Here is a 23,776-nt window from a genome sequence, read left to right as displayed (position 1 = left end):
CCAGGTGAGATTTTACTAATCATTTACCTGAAAACTATTTCCTGGGAGGGAAAAAGAGAATCATCTTTGTTTCCAATACACCGCTCTGTTTTACAGTTCGAACTCAAGAAACCGCCGTCTCTAGCCCTGCGCCATCTAGATGTTGGCAGAGCTGAAAGGAGGGCTGGTTTACACAATAAGCAAGGGGCCAGGAGGACAGCCGAGGAGCCAGGAACTCTCAGCAGTACAAATGTCACAGGCTCGAACTTGAAAGGAAATAGCAAGCACAGAGTAAGTGGAGTCGGGACAACCCTTAAAAGTACAAGAAAAGAAGGAGAGGAGGACGCTGAGGGACAGCCCCCCCACCCCCAGCCACCCAGCAGCACAGTCAGTCAGAGTAAGAAGGAAACCAAGAAATACAGAATAAAGAAAGGTTAAAAAGCCGGGAGGCAAAATGTAGTTAAAGGGAAACGGGCTTATTTAAGTTAGAAAAGCTAAGGATATGCATTTGTAAGCATAGGGGAAAAAAAAAGTACAAGAAAGAAAAGCTGATGTGTGGAACAAGTCCAGACTCAGAAGGATGTGCAACTGAGTCACAGTGATCGACTAAAATGCCAAGCGGCCGGCAGTATCTGCATCATCTTCTTCTTCTCTGCCAGGACACTGAGGACAACACACTCCGCTTCCTTGGTCACTTCTCACAGGGCTCCAGTGATGTATGGGGTAGTCTCAGTTTACATGTCAGGAAACGCAAGAACAGGATGAAGAGTCAATATGAAGCACTTGGGCTTACTGTAACTTTCAGGCCCTCAAGGCCAGCATTCTCCATATACCTCAATTAAACATGGCTGTGATGTGGTTACCCCACATGTCTGCACAGGTCAAAGAGAAATATGGGGGATGCCCCCATCCCCATATATATAAAGGTTTTGCGTCTATGGATTTGGTCAAATTGGATGGAAAATATTTAGTGGGGGTGTCTATTTCCTGAAAGCATACAGATTGTCCTGACCCCTGATACAGTTTAGAGTACTGACATCAGTATTATATAATGATATATAATATTAATAATGGCATAATAGTAACTATGATATTACTCTCTAAACTGTATCATACACAGCTATTTGCATGCCACTTACAGTGTATTGGGTACATTCTAGAAGTGATTTAAAATATAGTAAGAATGAAGTGTGCTCTGTGGATAATTCATTTAAGAACCTAAAACGAATGAGAGTTTCTGTTCCAGTGAATTCAGTTCTCTCTGATCGACTAGGGTCTAAAAATAATAGTTGGAGAAGTCGAGGCGGGCAAGTCCTAAATCTTAAACTACACAGAGAGTAAAAATATGATGAATTCACCGTCGATTTCCACAAGGGGAAGCATGTTTTTGTCCCACGCGTCCACTCTGCATAGGTTACCTGTGCCCTCGTCAGGAAACTACGTGGTATCAGAGCCACTGTCATAGTATCACGTTATTTACTTAGTAATGGCCCTTTGTCCATCAAAGGAACCATGACGAGCTTCCTTTGGTGAAAACGTAAAAGTTCCTTACTTAGAAGAAAACACTCATACTGAGGTTGCTACAGTGGTCTTGTGGAAAAATAAATCTACCCGTGAAATTAAGAAGAAATTTGTGTAGGTTTTGCTGTAATACTTTAAACTGCAGACATCATAGGTACAAGAAATGCTTATTTAAGAGAGGAAGGGTACCACACTGCTCTGTGTACTGGGAAAACCAGTACACAGAAATGAAAATTAACACCCAGTGATCCACTGGGGGTTGGGACAAATCCACTGCAGAGAGGGGGAACTGTATTTGTTCCTTACAGTTTGGGTATAAAAGTTAAGTTTGAATAACGATCTGCATTTGACATCAAAGTAACCAAGGCAAAGAGAGGCCGTGCTAGTAAGTGGCTAGTCGGCTAAGGAAGGGACGTCCTGTGCTCACCAGATGGAATCTCGGTCATACGTGTCTTTCAACAAGTGCCAGAGGGCTGCTCTGCACACTGCAAAGAAGAAACTTGGACACACCCGTGGGCGCGACAACTGAGGCACACACTTCCACAGAGTTCCCAAGGACGGATGGCCCCTTGACAGGATAAAGTTATGCTTTGGGGAAAGAATGTCTTATAAGTGAACAGTTTTTGTTTTTGTTTTGTTATTAAAAAAAGAAAGAGGCCTCACGTACTGTATCTTCAAAGACATTGCTTCAAAACAATTTCTATTCTGAATTTTTAAGAGGGGTTTTCCACTTAATGCTTCAGTTCAATACTGAGTTTTGCTTTAATAGAGGCATCCAGTTCGTGGCTCATCGTACACTCCTTTATTATCCTGGGATAATGATACAGTTTCACAAATGAGGACTTGAAAGTGGAACAATTCTCTTTACCTCTATACTTGAATGCTTCTATCTTTAAATGTGCAATTATAATAGTGAATTCTTATTTTTGACTAATAAAAATAATTTCAAATTCCTTGAAACTCCAGGATGTCTAAGCATATAATTTCCCCAAAATATAGTAAAAATTCTAAGAATTTTTCAGAGCAAAATATGTCAGAACGTAGATTTCCCATATTCCGGGAAACAAAGCAATATTCACCCTGTCCTCAGTATTCATACTGCTTGAGAACTGATTAAGATAATTTATTAAACTGGTATTTGCTGTTTCACATGAATGTAGACCATGAATATTCAGTTAGTGAACACATAGTTTAACAGCTCATTATTCACTGTAACCTTAACAGACACGTTATATTACCAATTATATTTATGTAGTCTTCCATGATCTATTTCTGTTCCAAGCAAGAGAGCCAGCAATGTTGTTTAAAGGAGCCACACTAGACAGGAGCAGGACAAAAACAGGCCGCTAAGAAGAAAACCTTTTCACCAGGGTTTAGCTACGAAGTGGTCCCCAAGAAGACTCATTTGTTAAAGGTTTGTTCCAGCTCTCGGGGCTTTAGAGAGGGAAATGGATCATGAGGGATTTAACTTCATCAATGGATTAAACCTCTGATGAATTCACAACAGAATGGGTGACTAGGAGGGTGGGCCTGGCTAGAAGAAGTAGTTTGCTAGGGCTGTGGCTTCCAAGGGTACATCTTCTTTGTGTTCCCACCCCCACCCAACCCCCACCTTACACCTGCTCCCTCTCTGTAAAGATGGGAGCGATTTTGCTCCATCACATCCAGGCCGTCAGAACCTACTGCATCGTGCCTCCTAACAGCCCAAGAAATAAGGGACTGGATGGGATGGGAGTTTAACAACAGATCAAAGGTAAAGAAAATGACAGAATGAAGTATAATCGGCTCATGTCCCTATCGCTATATGTAATTTATTTTAAAAATGGAGCAAAGGGACAAAGTGCAATACCTTTTGGATGTGTTTCTCCCAAATGTTAAAATAATGGATCCTGAGAACACAGTTCTGCAATAGCTTGCAATCCACACACTTCTGAAAGAAAGAAGGAAAGATAACGTGTTACCTTGAGTAATGTAATGATTTCAATAATGTGTCTGAAAATGGCGTATTAGCTATGGACTAAAACACGCTATCTCCAAGAAACGGCACATAAATGTATTAATGCGAGAGATTCTCGTGCACGCATGCTTTCCTTGAGTGTGGCTGACCGCATCTACTTAAACTACCTGTAGCATGGAATTACTTGCACAAAGACACCACCTGTCTTCACACTAACAGGACACTATCTCCCCGCTCTCCAAGGTGTGAGAAGTTAATGTTGAGGGTACAGAGGAGTTTGGACCATGGGAGGATTTCTGGGAGAAAGCACTTGGGAAGTATTCGACATTCACCTTGCTGCTCCTCTCCCAGGAGGAACGTTCACATCAGAATCAGAACCATCCCCAATTCAGAATGACAGTGCTGTAGGAACGGTTGCAGGTGTGTCCAACCTTTCGAAATCCCAACTCAACAAGGCCAAGTTCAAGAACTGCAGGACTGCGGCTCTTTCTCCCAACCCCACCCCTTTCTCTTCCTCTCTGGGTTTCAAGTAATTAAGATTTTGTGTTGGGCCTTATTCATAGCTATCTTGGGGCGCAGGCAGCCCAGGGCTACAAGCTGGACATGCTTGGCTGCCAGAAGCGTTTGGCCAGCAGAGACTTGACCTCCACTGCAGACCAGTCAATAGCTTTGTAAACGGTGTGCTGATCAATGGGTCGGCAAACAATGCAGTCAGCCAGCGGAAGGGAAGGTACAGTAGACACACCCTGATCTCACTACAGCCCTGTTCCACTGGGAGTTTATACTGGTGACCTCTTCAGTGTCTGATCCATAACTTATGATCAGTTCTCCAGGATCACAGCCGCACTAAACAAAAAATCAACGAGAATACAAACCTACGGAAAGGAAGCAGCTAGTCCATCTTTATTTTGCTGGGATCCCTGAGCTTCCTTAGAATCGTACACAGACACCAAATTTCTTGGTGTGATGCTTTCCCATGCTCACCAAGCCAGCTCGCCAGAACTACATCTCCCATCTGCACATTGACACTCACAGTCAGTTCTCTCTCAGTACAGCCTCCAGTGGCTCTCCACCCCACAAGCGGTCTACCCACGTGGTGGGACTCCAATTCCTACCGTCTCAAAGTCCGGTGCCACCTGCTCTGCGAACTGGTACGTCACAAGTCCTCTAAGGACACCCGCTAGCCAGCGCAGAGCCACCTGCTATTAGCAGCCAGGAAAGACACCCAGACTTAGGACTCTGAGTACAATGTCCCATGCGGTTTACGAGGAGACACAAAGTGTCTCCTTTAGAAGTATTTCTAGAGAAAAATAAACAGTCAAGCAAACCAAACAAAAAAGCCAACCAACCAACAACAAAAACTTAATGCAGACATCCAGCTAATTAGAAAACGGAAGAAAATAAACCATTATAATTTTTTATTATGACACTAGTTTTTCACCAGCTAAATAAAAACAGTGCCGTATCATTTTATGTAATAAAATTTAACCTTCTTCTGACCTTCCTCATAAGGCCAGCAAACCTCTCTACCCAGTAAGGATCCGTCTGAACTATGTAAGATGATAAGCAATACCTTAATTGCATTCATTTACATGACTTTGAAACTATTCTGGGCTGAAGTCATGACTGCAAGGTCACAGAATACAGAATGTAGAATGTATGCAATTCACCTCGGAGAAAAGATCCACTTAAAACTGCGCAGAAGCACCTTTTCCATCCCTCATTAGGAGACATCAAATGCTTAATGCAATCAACAGGTGCCGACATCTGTGCACACACACAGTCACCGATTTTATAAACATAAACGAAACAGTAGAATGTTTGAATAAGTCTATCACATACCATAGCTTTCTTAGTAAAATTCGCCTACCTACATTGAGGCAAACAACAATTCCATATACTTCAGCGGCATTTAATAAACCAAAACACATAGTACAGCTATTCCTTTCTACCATCGCACAAACGTCCAGAAACAGAAAACAATCTACAAAAGCTATAGTTTTAGGGAAAAATTGAAAACAAAGGATATTATGTATACTAAAACACTAACTCTCTAATATATATAAAAATACCTTTCGCTTATAATTGTTTTCCTAATTGACACATTTACAAGACAACTCCCTCACCCAAGCTCCGGGAAGATTATGAAAGAGCAGAGCTGAAGGGATGTAAAAGCCAGGACTGGGAAGTCTCCTGGGAGACTGGGCCTGCTAAAAAGGACAGGGACGCTTCACCAAAAAATCCGAAACAGAATCTGAAGGATGAACCCACCAGTGACAAGAAACTAACAATGCTAACAAGAAAGAGGGAACTTTACAGGGCCCCACATGTCGACAAACAACTACAGATAAATAAGAAATGCTAGAGCGGGGAAAATCGTCTTCCTTAGGATGAGTGTCCTAACTGGTTATCCCATAGCAAGTGGTCAGTTCTGAAATCTTATACATACAAGCAACAGTAAAGCAACTCAGCAGGTTGTTTTTACATATTTTTTTTTCATTTTTAAACATAAGAATGATAACAACAAAGAAAAAGAGGCCATGAATTGGAATGGGAGCCAGAGGCGGTTCTATGGGAGGGGCTAGGAAAATGGATGAAGCTATACTTTTAAGATTTTTCTTTCTTCCTTGAAAAAGGAGCTATGAAGCGAGGTAGCTCAGTGGTGAGTGTTTGCATAATGTACACAAGACCTTTCCATCCCCAGTTCAAAAAAGAAAAAAGGCCAAGAGTTTCTGTTTCATTTTTAATAAGTGGAACAGGCAAACGTTCCACTAACTGACTAGAGGATGCGCTTCCCATGTCTCAAGTCCAATTACCCCACATTAATAAAAGAAGGGAAATATCATAGGGTGAAAGAAACCCATGACCATAAATGACAGGGTACGACGAGTATGCTCTTCAACATTCCAGAACATATCAAAACACACTAAAACATCAGCCGTCAAAAAAGTCCCTCAACCGTAATAAAATGTAATTCTAAAATAAATCAGCTATCACAACATTTGAATTCACCCCAAGAAAGATACTATAAAGATGGGTTTTAAGATACTTAAAAAATACATATACTAGCACCATTACTTAGAAACAAAAAATACATATACTAGCACAAATACATATAAATAAAAATACATGCACTAGCACCAAAACATATAAATAAAAATACATGCACTAGCACCAATACATATAAATAAAAATACATGCACTAGCACCAATACATATAAATAAAAATATATACACTAGCACCAATACATATAAATAAAAATACATACACCAGCACCAGTACAGAGCATCAAGCCCTTAGTTGGGGTTTAATACAAATCACAGAAAAACCTCTCAAGATGCTTCTGTCTGTTAAGCTAAGGAAATCTCCCATATTTAATTCTCTACCCAAGCACTTTTATATGATATCACCCAAGCCAACCTTTTGCAATTTAAAAGTGACTTAGGGAGAGAAAACAATGACATTACAAAATCTGTGTGACTTCACCTTCTCTCTCTGCCTTGAAGGGCCAGACTTTAAATGTGTCATAGGCCCAGCCCACTTCATCCAACGCTTCTCCACAAAGAACACGGGGGTGAATGTGGACTTACAATTACTTTTCCAAATATACCCCAACACCGTGCGATCACACGTTTCGTGACTTTTCTGTGTGCGCATGCGGGTGCAGGTCAGAGGCTGATGATGGTGTCTTCCTGTTACTCTGCACAGCATTCTTTGAGTCTCTCCCTGACCACAAGCTCACCCACCCAGCAAGCCTAACTGGTCTCCCATCCCAGGAGTCCCCACTCCGGATCCCAGGCTCTAACTCCAAGTCCTCAAGCTTTACACAGTGAGAGCTCCCAGCCCCATGCCTTACCCTTTTTAAAATAACAAGTGAAAAGGCTTCATTTGTATCTATAAATTAATTCAATCTGGATGAGCTTAGTTTTGAAATGCAGTTCAAGGTCAGACAACTTGTAGCCTTGCCAAAGGGACTTCTGGTTCATAGTCTTTTATCAGAAAGAGTGTGAAGCTGACTAGAAACATCCAACACAGATTCCAAAGCTCTTGGTTACATTTTCTTTGCACTAACACCTTGGAAGGAATATTAGCCTCTAACAGAAAGGCCATCTTGTTTCTCTGCACGCTTCTTATGTCCCATCTCAGGAGACAGTGATTTAAGCTCCTTAGCACGTCAACTGTCAATTATGATGACATTATCCTAAGTTCTAAAACATCCACAAAAAGGTCAGGATTTTTCCATTCCTTGGACATTAGAAGACGTAGAGGCCAATTTTTATAATCACAATTTCATCACTATTGTTAAATATTGCTATAATTTTGAATTGAAATTCAAGTATATTAACAGTATCACACAGCTTTCTGGAAAAAAAATCACACAAAATGAAAAATAATCTGAGATCAAGGTGCTGTCCTGGTATTGGAGCATATCTGGAAATGTAATTTAAGTTTGTGTTCCTCCCCCTGGCACTTTGTGAAGAAGCATTCACTGAAGTGGGCTGGGTCTACGACATAGTTAAAGAGCTGACTTTTTTCTGCAGACAGAGAAGGTGAAGAAGCCCTGCTTCTCTGTCTCCCTCTCTGACGGCTGAAGAAACTCCACCCTCGAAGCATGCGTGCATATAGTTCATACATTTTCCTTTTCCTTTTCTGTAGCTCAAGACGTTTCAACTACACAAATATCTTTTTATCTTGAAGTCTTTCCCCCTTGGAGCAGTCAAGGACTCAATCCCAGCATGCCTCTGATTGGCACAGTGATCAATCCAGACCACGCCCCTTCATTTGGCCCCACAACCCAGGAGACAGTATTTTTCTGCTTTCTTCACACCACTGAAGCAAACCCAAATGACTTCTGTATATCAGTTATATATCCATAGCCAAGTCCTATGAAATACCAGCTGTAGTACTGTCACCTATAAGAAGGCCTAGCTTGTTAGGATCTAACCATAGAAAACTATCTATCTGATCTTGAATCTGGTTACTCCACCTAGCCCTACATTGCTTGGCCCATGGAAATTCCAATGAAGCCCAAAGTGCAGGCTCCTCGCTAGCTCCTCGTGGGGTCTCTTGGCAACACTGATGCCCTCCCACATCACCGTGCCCTGGCCTGATGTGCACTGGGAAACTTTGAGTACCATAATTTCATTTTCCTGAGCCTCTCCATGCTCGGCGACCATACATTTCCGATGCAGACTCGTGTGTGCGCACGAGGTGCCCACTTGTATGGACGCCTTTCGCATTTTCCTCTTCCTTTCCACCTGGTAAAATGCATGTATATAATGATGGGGGCTAAACCATCCACGCTTGAAAAGGAGGGGCCTAAATAAAGGTGCCTATCAAGCGTGTAAGCAAAAGGAGACCATGGACTGTCGGTGTTGCTCAGGTAACACAAGAGAAGGCTGACACGGACCGGAGGAGCGCTCAAAGGCGCTCCAGACAACGAGGAGCACCTGCTCAGACTAGGTTAAAGCACAGCTTCCTCTAGGAAACATTTCCCCTTCGTACCTCACCTATTCACCCGCCCATCTCGCAGGCAACTCCATAAACAGCAGTTATCCCCATTATAAAACAGTTGACGGTTACAACAATGAGCCAACCAAGAAAGTACAATATTCCATAACTGACATTTACAGCACCGGCCTTGGACTTGTAATCTTTACCAGACGGGCACACAAATCAATCCATCGGCTCATAAAGGTGTGCTTTTTTAACCTCTAAAGCAGATGGGATTGGCCAGAAGTGTCTGGCATGTCAAACTGCTAATCACCGCTGCCCTTTGCACAAAATAACCCACTTAAGTTGAGGCATGGTTGCACTGTAACCGACATTAGTCTGTGGGAAACCCATTTAACTGTCACACACCCCTGCCACGCCGGCTCTCCCTTAATTAAGCCTAATGCCTTATGCTTTGACCTTTTGTTCTAGCCTATTAACCCTATCCAGTACAAGTTCAATTATGTTAAACTAAAATCTTTGCTGTAACATATAAAATGCCAAGCTCCAAAAAAAATCACAAGGGGCATCAGCCTACCTTTAGGTTCCATGCACCTAGATATCAATGCATTAAAAAAGGAGAAGAAGAAAAGAATCAGGCTCCCTTCCGAAGTCATGCCGATTTTACAGAGTCGAGAAGAACCACATTACCATTCTCGCCCCAACCTCCTTATTTTATAAAAGGAACAAGGCAGAAAACATTAAATGACTCACCCATTTCATAGCTTCGCCACGGCTATCAAACACCATGGTGCCTATGATGAACAGCTGAACTACCCTGCACACCGTTAAGAATACTATTTTACTTCTCAGGATCCTTTAGGATACATGAAAAAAGAAAAAAAAATCCTGAAACAAAATATAGCATGACTTCAGTATAGTTTAGAAGTGATTTTTTTTTTCCTTTCTCCTCCAAGACACCAGCACTTCCTCTTCTAGGTTCACTTCCTTTTCCTCTTCAGCAATCCTAGCGCCCTGGTCACCAAGGACTGTCAAGGACTGCAATGCCCCCAAGGCGATATGTGCAAAAGTAATTATTCTCTGATATTTCATTGACAAGCCCAACCGAGCCAATAATTTGAGCTACAGCATGCAACATCACAAGACAAAGTTATCGCCCATATATATTTCTGAGTAGATCTTTTTAACGCAGACATAAATATGGATTTCTGTTCAGCGACAAGAATTACAAAAACCAGAAACAAATTTTTTTTTTAAACTTCACGGTAAAATAAAATCGGGCCCAGTCCAAATTGGCAAGCTAGATGTATCACCCAGTAATTTACGTTACTAATTCTCATTCCATATACTTCACACCACGACAAAAATTCTGTATGGCTTCCGCCGGGACCTAACAACGGCAACACCAAAGACATGTAATTTAAAATGTCTATAGCAACTACGAGGCCATGCAGGTTGTTCAGGTTTGCAGGGCTGGGAAGATGACTGACTACTGCTCCTGCAGAGGACCCACGTTCTGCTCCTAGCACCCCATCATATGTTCACAAGCCAGGGCAATTCCTTCTCCAGGGGATGTGATGCCCTCTGTCCTCCACCTTCATGCATGGTGCATATAAACTCACACAGACACACATGTATAACCATAAATGAAAATAAACGAATATATGTTACCTTTAGCCTTTCAAAGGGCTAACACCAAGATTTTACCATTTTGTTCATGGCCAAAAGGAGCAAGTTTTAAACTCATTTCTATATTAAGTAACATTCTCAACTACTTTAAGTTCTGAACTTCACAGGTTGAAGGTTACCTACCATGCAATGGAACATGTAAGTTTGCAAAAGCAGTATCATTCAGACTTGTGCAAAACAACTAACCATTCTAATATTAAGGGTGGGAGTTGTATAAAAGGTAATAACAAAGTCAGTGAATATATTCATGCTAGTAGAACAATCCCCTCAAAGAAAGAATTCCCGGGCATCACTGGGTAGAATATACAAGAACGAGTAAAACGGGAAACGTGTGGATGAATAGCTAGCTGGTCAAACTCAAGAAACACCTGACATTCACTGCCAGGTATAGGTGACATTGTGCTCACTAAAAACTTTGTCTTGGGCTGGTGAGGTGGCTTGGCAGGTAAAATCAAGTGGTGCCAAGCCAGAGGCCCTGAGTTCAATCCCTAGAGCTCAAGAAGTGAAAGAAAACCAAGTGTGCCTGTTGTGTTGGCACCCCCACAAACACACGCACAAATCCATGTGCTAATAACAGTCTTTTAATCATCTGTACACACCTGGATAATGTTCATGTTTCACCTTGCAATTAAAACTAAATCTCTCAGCAGCGAGATATTTCTCAACTCCATTTCCACACTATTTTGTTTTCTGCCTCCCATCAGCAATGATTATCAGTCAACACGATGCCACTATAACAGGACTCGTGGCCAGAGAATCCTGGCCTTACGCCCCACAAAAGGCGAGTTATGTGTCACGTTACTGTCATCCTACAACGTTACCAGGCTTTGGGTCACCAATCCTGGATACGTTAACTTCGTAGGGGTATTAAAACCCAAAACTATCCAAGTGCAGTGGCCCATGTTTTTAATCCCTGTACTCAGCAGACAGAGGCGAGCGGATCTCCGAGTTCAAGGACAGCCTGGTGAACACCGGTAGTTCCAGGACAACCAGGGCTACACAAGAAAACTCTACCTCTGAATGGGGGAGGGGAACTCTAGGGCAGTACCATCCCAGTGACCACATTCCTACCCTCAAAATTAAGTCTATACAAAAATTTTGTTATTTTGTTTTGTTTCAGACAAGTGCTCTCGCTCTCTCTCTCTCTCTCTCTCTCTCTCTCTCTCTCTCTCTCTCTCTCTCTCTCTCTCCTCCTCTTCCTCCTCCTCCTCCTCCTCCTCCTCCTCCTCCTGCACTCCCCCCATAACCTGGGGAACACACTCTGTAGATCACACTGGCCTAGAACTCAAAGTCTGCCCCCCTTTGATCACCACATCTGTCTAGGCATAACCCTGTAAGATGTGTTTTAAGGATGTGTCCATCTTCCTAAGCAGTCAAATCCACATGGTTAAACATGCCCAGCTAGTCAGTCCTTTTGGCTACTAGAAGTGAACTGAGGAAAACTGCTTAAAAGGCTCAGAAATACTGTTTCACTTCCTTAAAAATAAGTAAGGAAGAAAGAAATTAAATGTTGTCTACAGATTTTGCTAAACATATTTTCTAATCTAATTTGTATCATTTGAAGACAGTATTTATTATAAAACACATTCTCATTTTAAGTATCAATTAATTATAATGTCACCAACAGTAATGTTCACTTTTCTCTCTCATAATTAATAGAACTGAAAAGAAGATATATTTTAAGCATACACTATTATTCCTTTCAGAAGTGCTAATTTAAATAGACCAAAGAAATGCAGAACACTATGATTCCAAAGTTCCACATAACAATTAGCAGCAGTCATGAACAGTAAGATTGAGATTGGCCCAATTCTAGTTAACAATATTCATGGACTGGACAGTCTCCTTTGAGGCAAGCCCTGGAGAGCAAACTCTCACCAATGAGCAAGCTCTTCTGCATGGAGTTCACAGTCCACTGAGAAGGGACACCAGACAAATGGGGCTATTGGGGTCCGTGAATGTAACAGCGAGGGAAGGATCATGCTTGTGGGGGTACAGGTAGCTCCTGAACTCTCTTGTCCACTATCACCATTAACAAGACTGTTCCAATCTGCCTTCCAGGGTGAGGCACTCGGTCAGCTTGCGGTCTGTTACACGGCGCTACAGTTAGCTTTGCTCTCTTCCTCACTTCTAGGGGTGCAGAGTAAGGTATCCTTGGCTCGAAGCACATGAAACCACAGGTGTTGTGCTCTTGATTGTCTAAAAAGACCCCAAGCAGCTCCTCTGATAGCTTTAGAGCATTGGTCATCATAAGATGAGTTGGTCGGGAGTACCCTGATCACCAGTCCACTAATAGTGTCTGGTTCCGCTAAGTCTGCACATAGAAAGCTCCCCTGTTGCTTTTCAAAATTATTTTTTATTTCACGTTTTTTAGGTTATGATTACATCATTTCTTCCTTCCCTTTCCTCAACCCAACTCCTTCCATATATCCTGCCTTGCCCTCTTTCAAACTTCATAGTCTCTTTTTCTTTAATGGTTGTTGTTGGTGGTGGTGATGGTGTGTGTGTGTGTGTGTTCCTCTGTGTGTGTTCTTAAATACATAAATACAACCTGCTCAGTCCATATAATGGTACCTAAATGTACATTTTCAGAGCTGACTATTTGGTATAGGTTAGTCAATGGGTGTGCTCTTCCCTGGGGAAGACTAGTTCTTCAGCTCTCAGCATTCCTTAGTTGTCTGTAGTTCCCTGTCTAGGGGAACCTGAAACCACCACTTTACTAAAGCAGCATAATCCCTAACTGGATCCTAAATCCGTGTCCTTATTCCCACAGATAAGCATAGTGCCTACCTCTCATCAAGGGGAACTTCTCTTTGTAGCAGACACAGACAAGTATATAAAACCACAGCTGATCAAAATGCGCAGTCCTACGTCAGAGACTCAGGGATCATTCTGGAGATGGGGTAGAAAGACCATACAAGCCAGAGGATCAGGGAGTTTGCCTTGAGATTATGTCTCCTAGAAATGTCAGAGATGCTGCCCCTAAAGTCTCACGAACAGGACTTCCTAAGAAAGACTTAAAAAAGGATGATACCAATAGACACACTAATGTAGAAGGAAGAAAGCTCAGGAAACCTCAGCTCTGTGGCTGTTTAAGCAGAACTGAAAAACGTATGAAGACTCAAAACAAAGCATTTGCATGAACACACACATACCTGTACTACAAAATGGCTGAGAAGTTATATTCAAGTCACAGAGTGAATCCTAAGGTTACTCTGAGGACCACAAGGAAATGAAGTACCAAGACCACAGAGATGTAGTTGCGCATGCTCACCCCTCAAGACACAACACTGAGTATGGATTACTCATCTTGCCTTGGCCTTAACTTGTCCTTTACTGCTGCATCCACTGCCAAAGGTGGATTCCATCACACCTGCTTTTTTCTCCTCCCCCCCCCCATCTCTCCATTCCCCTCTCTTTCCTTCCTGAACTTCATCAAGAAAGCAAAAACAGAAACAAAAGAGTTCGAAGAAAATCATGACATGACTTCACATCCTGGATCTATCCAACCTCCAGCCAGGTAACTTTTATAGTTAACTTCAGTTTTTACAGGCTCTGTTTCCGCCCCTTGGGAATTTTTTTTTCATGGTTTATTTTTTTTATATTTAAAATTTCCATCTCCTCCCCTCCTCCTCCCCCTTCCCTCCCCTCCCCTCCACCCATACCCGCCCTCCCTCCCTCTCCAGGCCAAGTAGTTAACAATGACACAACATACTGCGTGATTTAGTAATCGTTTGCCCCAATGTATGGCTGGCTCCCTGGGGTGGGGAGATGAGAAATTCCAAAATTGAAGGGAAACAATATTAAACAGAAAGAATTAGGATGGAGAGACAGAAATCATGCCTAAATCCCAAGCATTCTTGTACTAAGGAGGAAGCAGGATGAGAGACCCCCTAGACAGTGTGCTTAACATCACACCACCTACAGCTTTCTATCAGGTCCTCTTGCACCCTGAAAATGCACCATGATATTATTTCAATTTGTGGAGATTCAAAGTTCAGTGGAGAAACCACGACACTGATTCACACGGGGGCAGGGGGAACCTCCTCTGCGGCAGAGCTATTCTCTACCGTGGGTTCTGCCTCAGTGATACAAAGCATGGAGACACTAAGAAAGTATCAGATGGTAAATTCAAAACTCTCAGTCCACCCTTATGCTTGCTATCACATAGATTCGGTCCCTTTCAATTAACTCAGTATAGTCATGGAAGGGCTGGACAAAAAAAATACCAATACATAGTCTGAACCAGAAGATCTCCTTCCCAGACTGCTCACTTTGAGAGTTCCTCTCCTACTTATCCAGAATAAAATATCTAGTCTCTTAATAAAAGAGAGAAGCAAAACATTCTCTTGCAGCTTTTATGGGAATCCTTTGTTGCCCAACATTTACTTGGCAATCCAACATTCAAAGCACACCAGAAAATATTATGTATATTCACTTTATAGCTCACTCTATGTCTCCAACACAATTTCAGCTTGTACCTTTCAGTATACAGGGAACCACTCAGCCAGAGTGGTTTGGGGTTCCAAATTCCATAAATTTTAAATGAATCTAGAAAAAAAAAAGGTGGAGAGGTTTATAACTCCGTTTCTCATTGCCTCAACAATAAAAGCACACGACCGGTGTGTACTTAAAAAGGCACGCTATGCCACCAGCCTCCTAAGTCAAAGTGCTCCCTCCTCACTAAGGACTACTCCCCCAATGAAGCCAATTGTCCCTTATCGCCGGCCTTCCAATAAACTCAGAAATGCATTATCTGTTTCCTGTTGGGAGCTCAGACGGTGCTTTATTAACATATCATAGCCTTTAACAAACCATTGTGGGTGAAGAAAAGGTACAAAAAGAAAATCCGCATCAAGGATAGTCCAGGGTTGTGATTTTTCAACTAGGAAGGCTAAACAGCAGCTCCTTGAAGTGGACAAACACACTTAGTCCTGGGAGCACCAGGATTAAGAGAATGACAAGCTATTTTAATGAATTATGTCAAGAAACACAGGCGTTCACCGCTTTGAAGAACACTGTAATACTTCGGTGGTGCACTTCAGAGGAGCTAGCGCTGGAGGGAGAGTAGCCAGCTGCCATTGGGGACTGAGTTTGGGGAAAGTAGCCAGCTGCCCTCCCTCGGGGACTAGTTTTCCTCTGGTTAAGGGAACCAATAAAAGACAGACCTTCTCAGAGACTGTGAGCATCAAGCTGGGAGATTTGTCCTTGGAACCTAGGTTTGTGGCTATCAGGTAGGAGAGCAATGGTTCTTAATGGCTTCCTGAAAGTCAGCTGGTAGCTATTTTCCCTTTCCAAAGACGGCATATTCTCGTGGAAAATGAAATTAGCTGTGTGACCTCAGGCAAGTGACTCTGGCAGCTCACAAACTGGGTTTCTGTAGCTATAAACTAGAGGAAATAATCTCTATGAGTCTCGGGGGTATTTGCAAGGATTAAAAGTGAAAAATGCATGTAAACTAGCCAGAACGGTGCCCGCTACAAAGCAGTCGCCTCCTGAGGATGAGTTCACTTCCTTTCCCTGCTCCTGCCCCTCCTCCTGAGGGCAGGAAGGGGGTCAAACAGCAAAAGGCATGTAGCAACACAAGTTGTGAGCATGCTAAGTTTTCACTCAGTCGTCTCTGCTCCTCCTAAAACCACCAGTTTGAAATCCTGAGCACTATGTATTGACACGCAGCCGCAGAATTTCAGAACTGAAAATCACATCTGACCTCTCATGCCACGGATGTTGTTGCCCAGGGAGACAAAAGGACTTCCCTTTCAGCAGAATCCAAAACTGATTTAGTAGATTACGCTAGGGAAAAAAAAATGTAGAATGAAAAAGTACTATTTTAAATGCATTTTTTTGCAAAAATCAAAAATCAAACCTGATCCTGCATGACCCTTTGTGTAAATGGTCATTTGGTGAAATACTGCAAGGTAATTAACTAATTTGAAGTTTTCTCATGTTTCTCAAGACTTTTCCTTCTGTCTCCCCTTCCTTAATTTGTTTCTTTTCCCGGCACATAAATCAACCTCTCTGTAGATTACAGAAAACTCAAAATTCAGGAATCAAAAACTTAAACTATGGTTTTCCCCACCCAGTTATCATCCACTCCTTAAAGGTCCCGGCTCTGAGGTTGCAGGTGTCCTTCGGTGGGAAAGCACGTACATGCCTAACATGCACAAGGCTCTGGGTTTAATCCTCAACAACAACACACAGACACATACACAAACACAGAGGGGGGAGGGGAAAAAGTATGGAGACAGAACCATCTTCCTCAATTTCTAGAGAGATTCCTTAAGAAGTCCCATTTTGTGCAGCACTTTCAAATCTTAATATCTGATCCCAACAGTATATGCCAGGTTCTTACCCACCTTATTAACAGCCCACATTAAAAACTATGTTATAATATTATTCTTACTTTAAGCTTGTATCTAAGCATAATTCCACACCTCACCCTTACAATGCTAAATTAGCATCTGACATTTTTAATGCAATGCTATTTAATAATGTTCACATGTTATGTCTAGATAAATTCAATAATTAAAAGCTCAGAGCCACAGCAGCCAGCTTAACCACCATATGCAATCATGAGTTTCCTCCCAGCTCTTCTGAAGCTAATCACCACCATGCTACCTTGTACCTTCTTCACAGAGCTGGTAAAGACCATGAAGGAAAACATTCAAAGCAAACTACTAACAATACAAGCTCCAAACTCCTTAGCTCCTGAGTTGCCCAAAATCCTTTGGAGCTGATGGAAATTGCAGGCTTCCAAAGGAGTAACCCTGTCTATCATTACAGTAAACGGGCTTTCTTAACTAGAAGTCCAAAGTGAGAGGTTCCCTTCCACCGAAGCTCTCAGTAAACATCAGCATGAGGTTCCTAGTCCAGGGTGGGAAACTCAGGCTGAGAACTTAAGGACCTAGCAGGCTTCTAAATCTAATGTTTCTTGAAACTCTGGGCTAGCCACACAAAATAAAGGATTTTTTCCTTTCATCCTTACAGGTCTTTTTGAAAAAAAAAATTTTAAAAACTCACAAAATTAAAAAAAAATAAACCACCACAACAAAAGTGGGTTTTAACAAGAGTTTTTCATTCCTAGTGTGGGAAGTGAGAAATCTAAGGAAAAGAGAATAAGGATATTTTGAAATTTCAAATGCAGCTATTTACTCTGATCAATGCTAATTCAGTTTCCAGATTTCTAAACAAACCCCTTGGTTGAGCCCCATCCCATTAACTGAAGGTCCAAGAAGAGGAAAGGAGGAGAGCAAGACAGGGGACCAGGCAGGACCGGGACATCACAATTACCCTCCCAGCCTTTGTTTCAATGTATTGCTGCCACCCTGCTAGGCCTTACTTCAACCAAAAATCAAACCAGGTGAATCATGACTTCTAATTATCCATCTGATTAGCTTCAAGAATAATCTGTCTTAAAAACTGACATAATATTAAAAATAGTTTCCGCCTACTAATGTAGATAATATGCGCTCCTTCAGGACAGAAGTGGCTTTCCTTCTTGCTCTTTGGGTTGCCAGCCTTCAGACTTGCGGCTCTCTAGAGCTCCCCTAGAGTTCTAGGCTAATATCCCTAGCATGATTCAAACTCCTAATATATAATTGTAAAATGTTTTGAAAATCCACTTCTATTCTCCGTTATATGAACCTATGGAAACATTGTCTTGTTTAAGGCATATTGATAATCAATAATACCACAAGTTTTATAATGTTTTATCTGACATGACTGCAATAAAGTGTGGGGACCAATTAGAAATGTCAGGGTCCACGAAACAGAATACATAGTAACAGCTACAAAAATGGCATGACTGACCTTCTAGGAGTTTACATACCAGTTTTCCTGATGAAAAACGCATCTTACATACCCAGAGCAACACACAAGTTTTGTCTAAAACAAACTCCAATCCAAGTTTTAGAATTTCTATACATCTAGTGTATATACAAATTGAATATTGAATATCAATGATGAAGAAGGAAAAGAAAAATGATGGGCATCTAAGCACACTGTGTGTAGGGGAACCCTGATGAGACTTTTGGTCTCTTTGCTGTCCATTCCCCTTGAATAATGAGACAGTATACTTCAACAAAGCAGTCTTCCCTTAGCCAGTTACACCAAGCCAACGCCATCACGGTGTCCGTTCAAAGATGTCCACCCCACAAACCTCAGGACTCAGTTTCCCATGTCCACGGCAATACTTACCAAAACCCCAAATCTTAAAAAGGAAGAGATGAAAGAAGAGGGCATAATATTCCCTTTCTTCCCAGTAAACTCTACCTCCTGGGTCTATTCTGGTACCCAATTTTGACCTTCCATTTCAGATACACTTAGGGAACATTTCAAAACTCGCTGTGAATCTGCACAAATGGAGAACTTGCCATTTCACTCCCTCAAACAATCACTGTTTATATAATATTGCTGGCCTCATAAAAGGGAATCCGTTACCATCAGCAATCCGCGGCCCCGGTGAGCATCAGATACAAACACTGATGGGAAACAGGATCTCCCGCCTCCACTTACTTTTCCGTTCACTCCAACTTTTGCACAGATCCCAATTGCGTGTCATGGGCCTGCTTCATCCTCTGACATGCCTGGTGGCTACCTTCCTCAGGTCCATCCTGGAGCTAGGTTTCTGACTGTTGCTATGTAAATACTACTGAATGAACGTGCTCATCCCCCTGGTTCCTGAAACGCTTACCGTTTCAGGAGCTCAATCCCAAACTATTTAATTCACAGACCTAACTCTGTCCATCCAGGTCCATCCAGCTACCCTACCACGCTCTGCTGAAAACTGCTCAGCTCTTCAGCAGAAGTCAAGGTATTTTAACTGAACGTGTGCCTCCAGAGGGAAGACATGGGCACACAGACAGGGTTTTGCTAAGAGCAGCAAATATTTTTGCCTCGGTCACCATCCCTGTAAGAATAAGCCATTATGAGAAAGTACACAACCCATTCAGACTGTAGCAGTCCCCTGAAAGGGAAGGAGGAACAACCAGAGTAACTGGCAGCCTACCACACATGGGGAAGAAAGCTCAACAAATTAAAGCCCTTTTCATGGAGAAGAGGAAAATGGCTAGAGATGTGTGATTTGTTTATTCTGGAGAGGAGGGGTGTGGGGGAAAGAGAGGGAGAGAGAGAGAGTAGGGGCAGAGAAAGAAACTGACCCAGGCTTTAAAAACTGTTACGCAATCTAAATTTGAAAACATAAAAGGAACTCATGATTTAAAACGAATGCCTTTTACTGATTCAAATTTAAATGTCTTAAATGTATTTTTAGTTGAACGATCTTTTAACTTTATACATCAAAGTGTTATTGCTCTTCTGGAATAACAAAAAAGCTGACAATCTTTAGGCTTACAAATAAAAAAAAAAAAAAAATCTAACACCTTTAACCTCATGGATCCTAAGCCACTCTGATTTGAAATGACCTCCAGGCCATGATCTTCTAGTCCTGGTTTGAGAGGAAATCTGCACAATTAGCAGGAACTTCCTTTTCTCTCAACTGTCTAGGGAGCCGAGGATGGCGTGCCTATCCTGATCTCCCTATGTGTTCCATTAGATTGACATATTTTGCCTCATCTGTCACCCTTCTACGAAACTCGGCTTTCAGATAGGAGTTAATTCATTTTTAGTTGTCCTCAATGTTCTAAAATAGTGATGTTTGACAGAATTAATACGGTGCTCCAGTTCTCCCTGTTCAACTGATATTTAATTAAAGATCCTGGAGGCCATCTTTCAGGCTACACGTTTCAAGGAGGAACATTACTTCCTCCTTGGACAATGTGCTAAGCCACATGGCAGAGGCTGCCTCCCAAAGGTCCCCTGTTCAACAGACTGCTTTGCTGCCTGTAAGCCACCAGAAGGACAGACAATCACTCTGTCTCACGGTGACTGTATGCTCACATATCGGAACCCAAATTCAACTACTGCCTACTCCTCCCTGACCTTTTCAATGTCTAGAACGTTTGCAGTGGCAATACCCCCCCCCATCCTTACCATTGCTTTCGTTTCCCTTGAACCTCAAAAGGCACTGAGAACACTTATTTCGCAATGTTTCTCGAATCTCTGAAAACACAGAAAAATCTAAGTCCGAGCCACCTGACATGCAGCACAAGCTTAAAAGCCTCCGTCCTAAACTTCTGAATTAATACCTTTGGAGCACAGCCCACTTGAGTTGATATGTCATAATTTTCTATTCTGGAGGTGGCGTGGATAATTTAAATTGGCACTCGCTGTCTACTACTTAAATAATTGTTCTCCTGGATGGCCTTTGGAAAGCCTGAAGTTCTCAATCATGTTTGGACTAAACAGCACCCATAAGGGACATGTCGATGTAAGCAAACGCCAGGAGCCATAAACTAACAAACAGACTCTAGGTGGTGGTATAGGTTATTTTTTATCACAATGTTTTGCTCTTAAAACTGGAAAACTCAGAGGAGCCCCTAGCCTCATCCACCAACACTTCCCCATGGCTAACTCACACTATTTCCAGATAGCTCAGTAAGAAAAATTCAAGTTCAACAAAGTTTGGAAACACAGACGAGTGGTTCACAGTCTTTTCCTGGACTTCAAGCCTGACTTTCAACTATCCCAAAGGCACTGCACGGAACTCCCTGGTATAAAAGCAGCAGCCAAACTGCCCTCCTTATTTACTTATTGAATATGTTTTTCTCATGCTCCTCCCGTACTTCAAAGGCTAAGTTTGGAAGGAACTCTCCCCAGCACAGTATAAAACAGGCTGGCGTTAAGAATCCAGTCCTAGAGGACACAGGTAATGCCTGCTGCACTAACTGATTGTCTTTCTTTGTCTATAGGAACTCAGCCCAAGCAGAGAAAGTTCCCATTGGTGTTGAAGCCGGGCTCCCTGAATCAATTAAACCCTATGGACATTACCAAACTGCTGGGCAAAACCAAGGCAACTCACTTGGAAGTGGGAGAACATTTCAACACACTCCAGGCAGCAGCCACGTTTAGGGGCCACGCACATGAAGCACCGTTTGTTTAAAAAGTCGACTTACTTCACTGTCTCTTAGACAAAGGTGGCAAACTGATGATTAAACTCTGAATAATAGCATCGGGAAGAAGCCGCCCACTTGCTAAGACCTATGATTCACTAATAAGCAGGTTCACTGTAATTCATAACTTTACAGAATGAATTACTGAAGCCCCTTGCTTTACAAAATCCAAGAAATACAAAGACTACATACCATTTACGCATATATAGGTGTATACAGACGCAGACAGACATAGCAAAGACTTGTTTTACTTTTAGACAGTGTCTCTCTTCCTCTAAAAACACGGTTTTCCCTGTGTCACACTCATTTAGCAGACAAACTCCAACCTGGTGCCACAAAAATGAGTTAAAAGTTATTGCACCTCAGAACGTCGGGACTTTCCCCCAACTAAACTGACCCATTAATTAAAAATACATATATATCTCAACATAAAATTACCTAACATTCTGTTCTTCGTTTACGACCGCCAGAATCCAATTAAATTACTGACATGATGGAAGGTAGAAACTCCTGGAATGCCTCAGAGATCAACATGTGTCAGACTCACAGCCTGTCCGCCTTTTAAACACCGTGGATTCCTTTGTTCCTTCAGTCCGAACATAAACTCCTGATTAAAATTGGGAAACTACTTTGGGAAGGATGGGAGGGTCTGGGGAGTGTTTCCACGGAAGAGGGTTTCCTCAAACAACAATAGTAGTAAGGACGAGAGTGGCACAAGAGAAGAGCGTCTCCCAGGACTTCACCAGACTCACGCTAAACGCGAACCCAGCTCTCGGATGCTGGGGGAAAAACCAGGTTGAGGCCTCCGGTGCAAGGGGCCTCGCCCTGCCTCGGCAGGCGAGGACCTGGTGCCCAGCAGGCCGGGCCTGGGGCTCAGCGCTGTCCCTGCTCCGAGTCACTTTTCCCTGCCTGAATCGCCGAGCACCGCGCAGGGAGGCACCGGCAAGAGGCGGGGAGCAGCGCGGGCGCCACCGCGGGCACCGCTGGGCGGCAGGACCGAGCGGCGCAGCAGCCAGCGCCCGGGGCTCGGGGCCAACAGGGGCAGTCGAGCGGGCTCGACCCGGGCCCCGCGACACGGCCACCCGCGTGGGTCCCGGCACAGAACACCCAGGGCGGCTGCGCCCCTCGCGCCACGGCTGGCACGGACGAGCCCACGGCTGGGAACTCTACAACTTGGCGGCCGCGCCGGCCGGGCCCGCGAGTTCCCGGGGAGACCCGGAGCCAGGCGCGGCGGCAGGCTGTCCCCGGGATCCGTGTCGCCGGCGCCCCCCGTGGGCCTCCCTGGCCTCCGCCGCCTCCACGGGCCGCGCACCCAGGCCGTGCCCGGGCGGCTCGGCGTCCGCTCCGCCAGCTCCGCACGGAGCCCGGGCCGCGATCGCCACTCACCGAGGCCGCCGCGGCTCCGGGCCGCCTATCCGCGTCGCTCCCTCCTTCCCGGGTTAGCTGTGCCCTGCGGCCGCGCGAGGCCACGGGCGGTGCGCACGGGCGGGCTGGGGCCGGCTCGTCCTCCGCCTGCGCCGCGATCGCCGTCGCCTCCCGAGTTCGGGGCTCTGCTGCAATGTCTGCGAGGCTGACTTTGAGCGCCTCGCTCGCCGCCCGCCCGCCGCAGCCGCGCTCCTCCCTCCGCCGCCGAGTTCGCGGCGGCCGGGTCCCTCCCCTCGCTGCTCCACGCCATTCAGCTCTTCAGCCAAGTTTCTTAACCCTTTTCTGCCCCTCCCTCCCATTGTCACCCCGGCTGTTCGCGTACCCGGCGGCTCGCTGGAGCTGGGGAACCTACCCAGCTCCTGCAGGCCTCCTCTCGGGTGCTCCGGGTGGGGTCCCCGGGGCCGCGCGGCCTTGAAGCCAGAGAGAGGACGCAGTTCGACCAGGAGAGGGGGGTGCCTTGCGCCCCGAACCGGAGCCCTGGCTTTTCGGCTCCGTCCAGCCGCCTGGGTAGATTGTCCCTAGGGACCAGGCGATCGTCCATGTCACCCAGGCTTGGGCAAGCGTTGGGGGCACCGCAGAGGAATCAGGGCGTCCTAACCCTTCCCCAGGGGCTGACACCGTAAGCGTCTCCCTTCCGCCCATTTCACCCCACAGCACGCGTTCTCTTGGCTCCCTTTTACCCACCCTCACTTTCCACCTCCTTGAAATCTGTGTCCCGCTTAAATTCCGGAAGCTACGGCG

General features: G+C 44.0%; 1 protein-coding gene across 3 annotated transcripts in view; it reads right to left on the bottom strand.

Moving 5' to 3' along the window:
- Positions 1–23,179, bottom strand: part of Nrip1 (nuclear receptor interacting protein 1) — an 85,715-nt gene extending 62,536 nt beyond the window's left edge. The window contains exons 1-2 of one of the 3 annotated variants that reach the window (XM_038346208.1): positions 22,997–23,179; positions 3,350–3,430 (exon numbers count right to left, since the gene is read on the bottom strand). The gene's annotated coding sequence lies outside the window, so the exon portion shown is untranslated. The remainder of the gene's footprint in view (positions 1–3,349; positions 3,431–22,996) is intronic. The other 2 variants (XM_038346209.1, XM_038346210.1) reach the window with 2 other exon arrangements.
- Between the last annotated feature and the right edge of the window lie 597 nt (positions 23,180–23,776).

Source organism: Arvicola amphibius, chromosome 10 (assembly GCF_903992535.2).
Source record: "Arvicola amphibius chromosome 10, mArvAmp1.2, whole genome shotgun sequence".
NCBI lineage: Eukaryota > Metazoa > Chordata > Mammalia > Rodentia > Cricetidae > Arvicola > Arvicola amphibius.
Note: the sequence above shows the minus strand (reverse complement) of the source record. Positions and strands in the feature narration are given on the sequence as shown.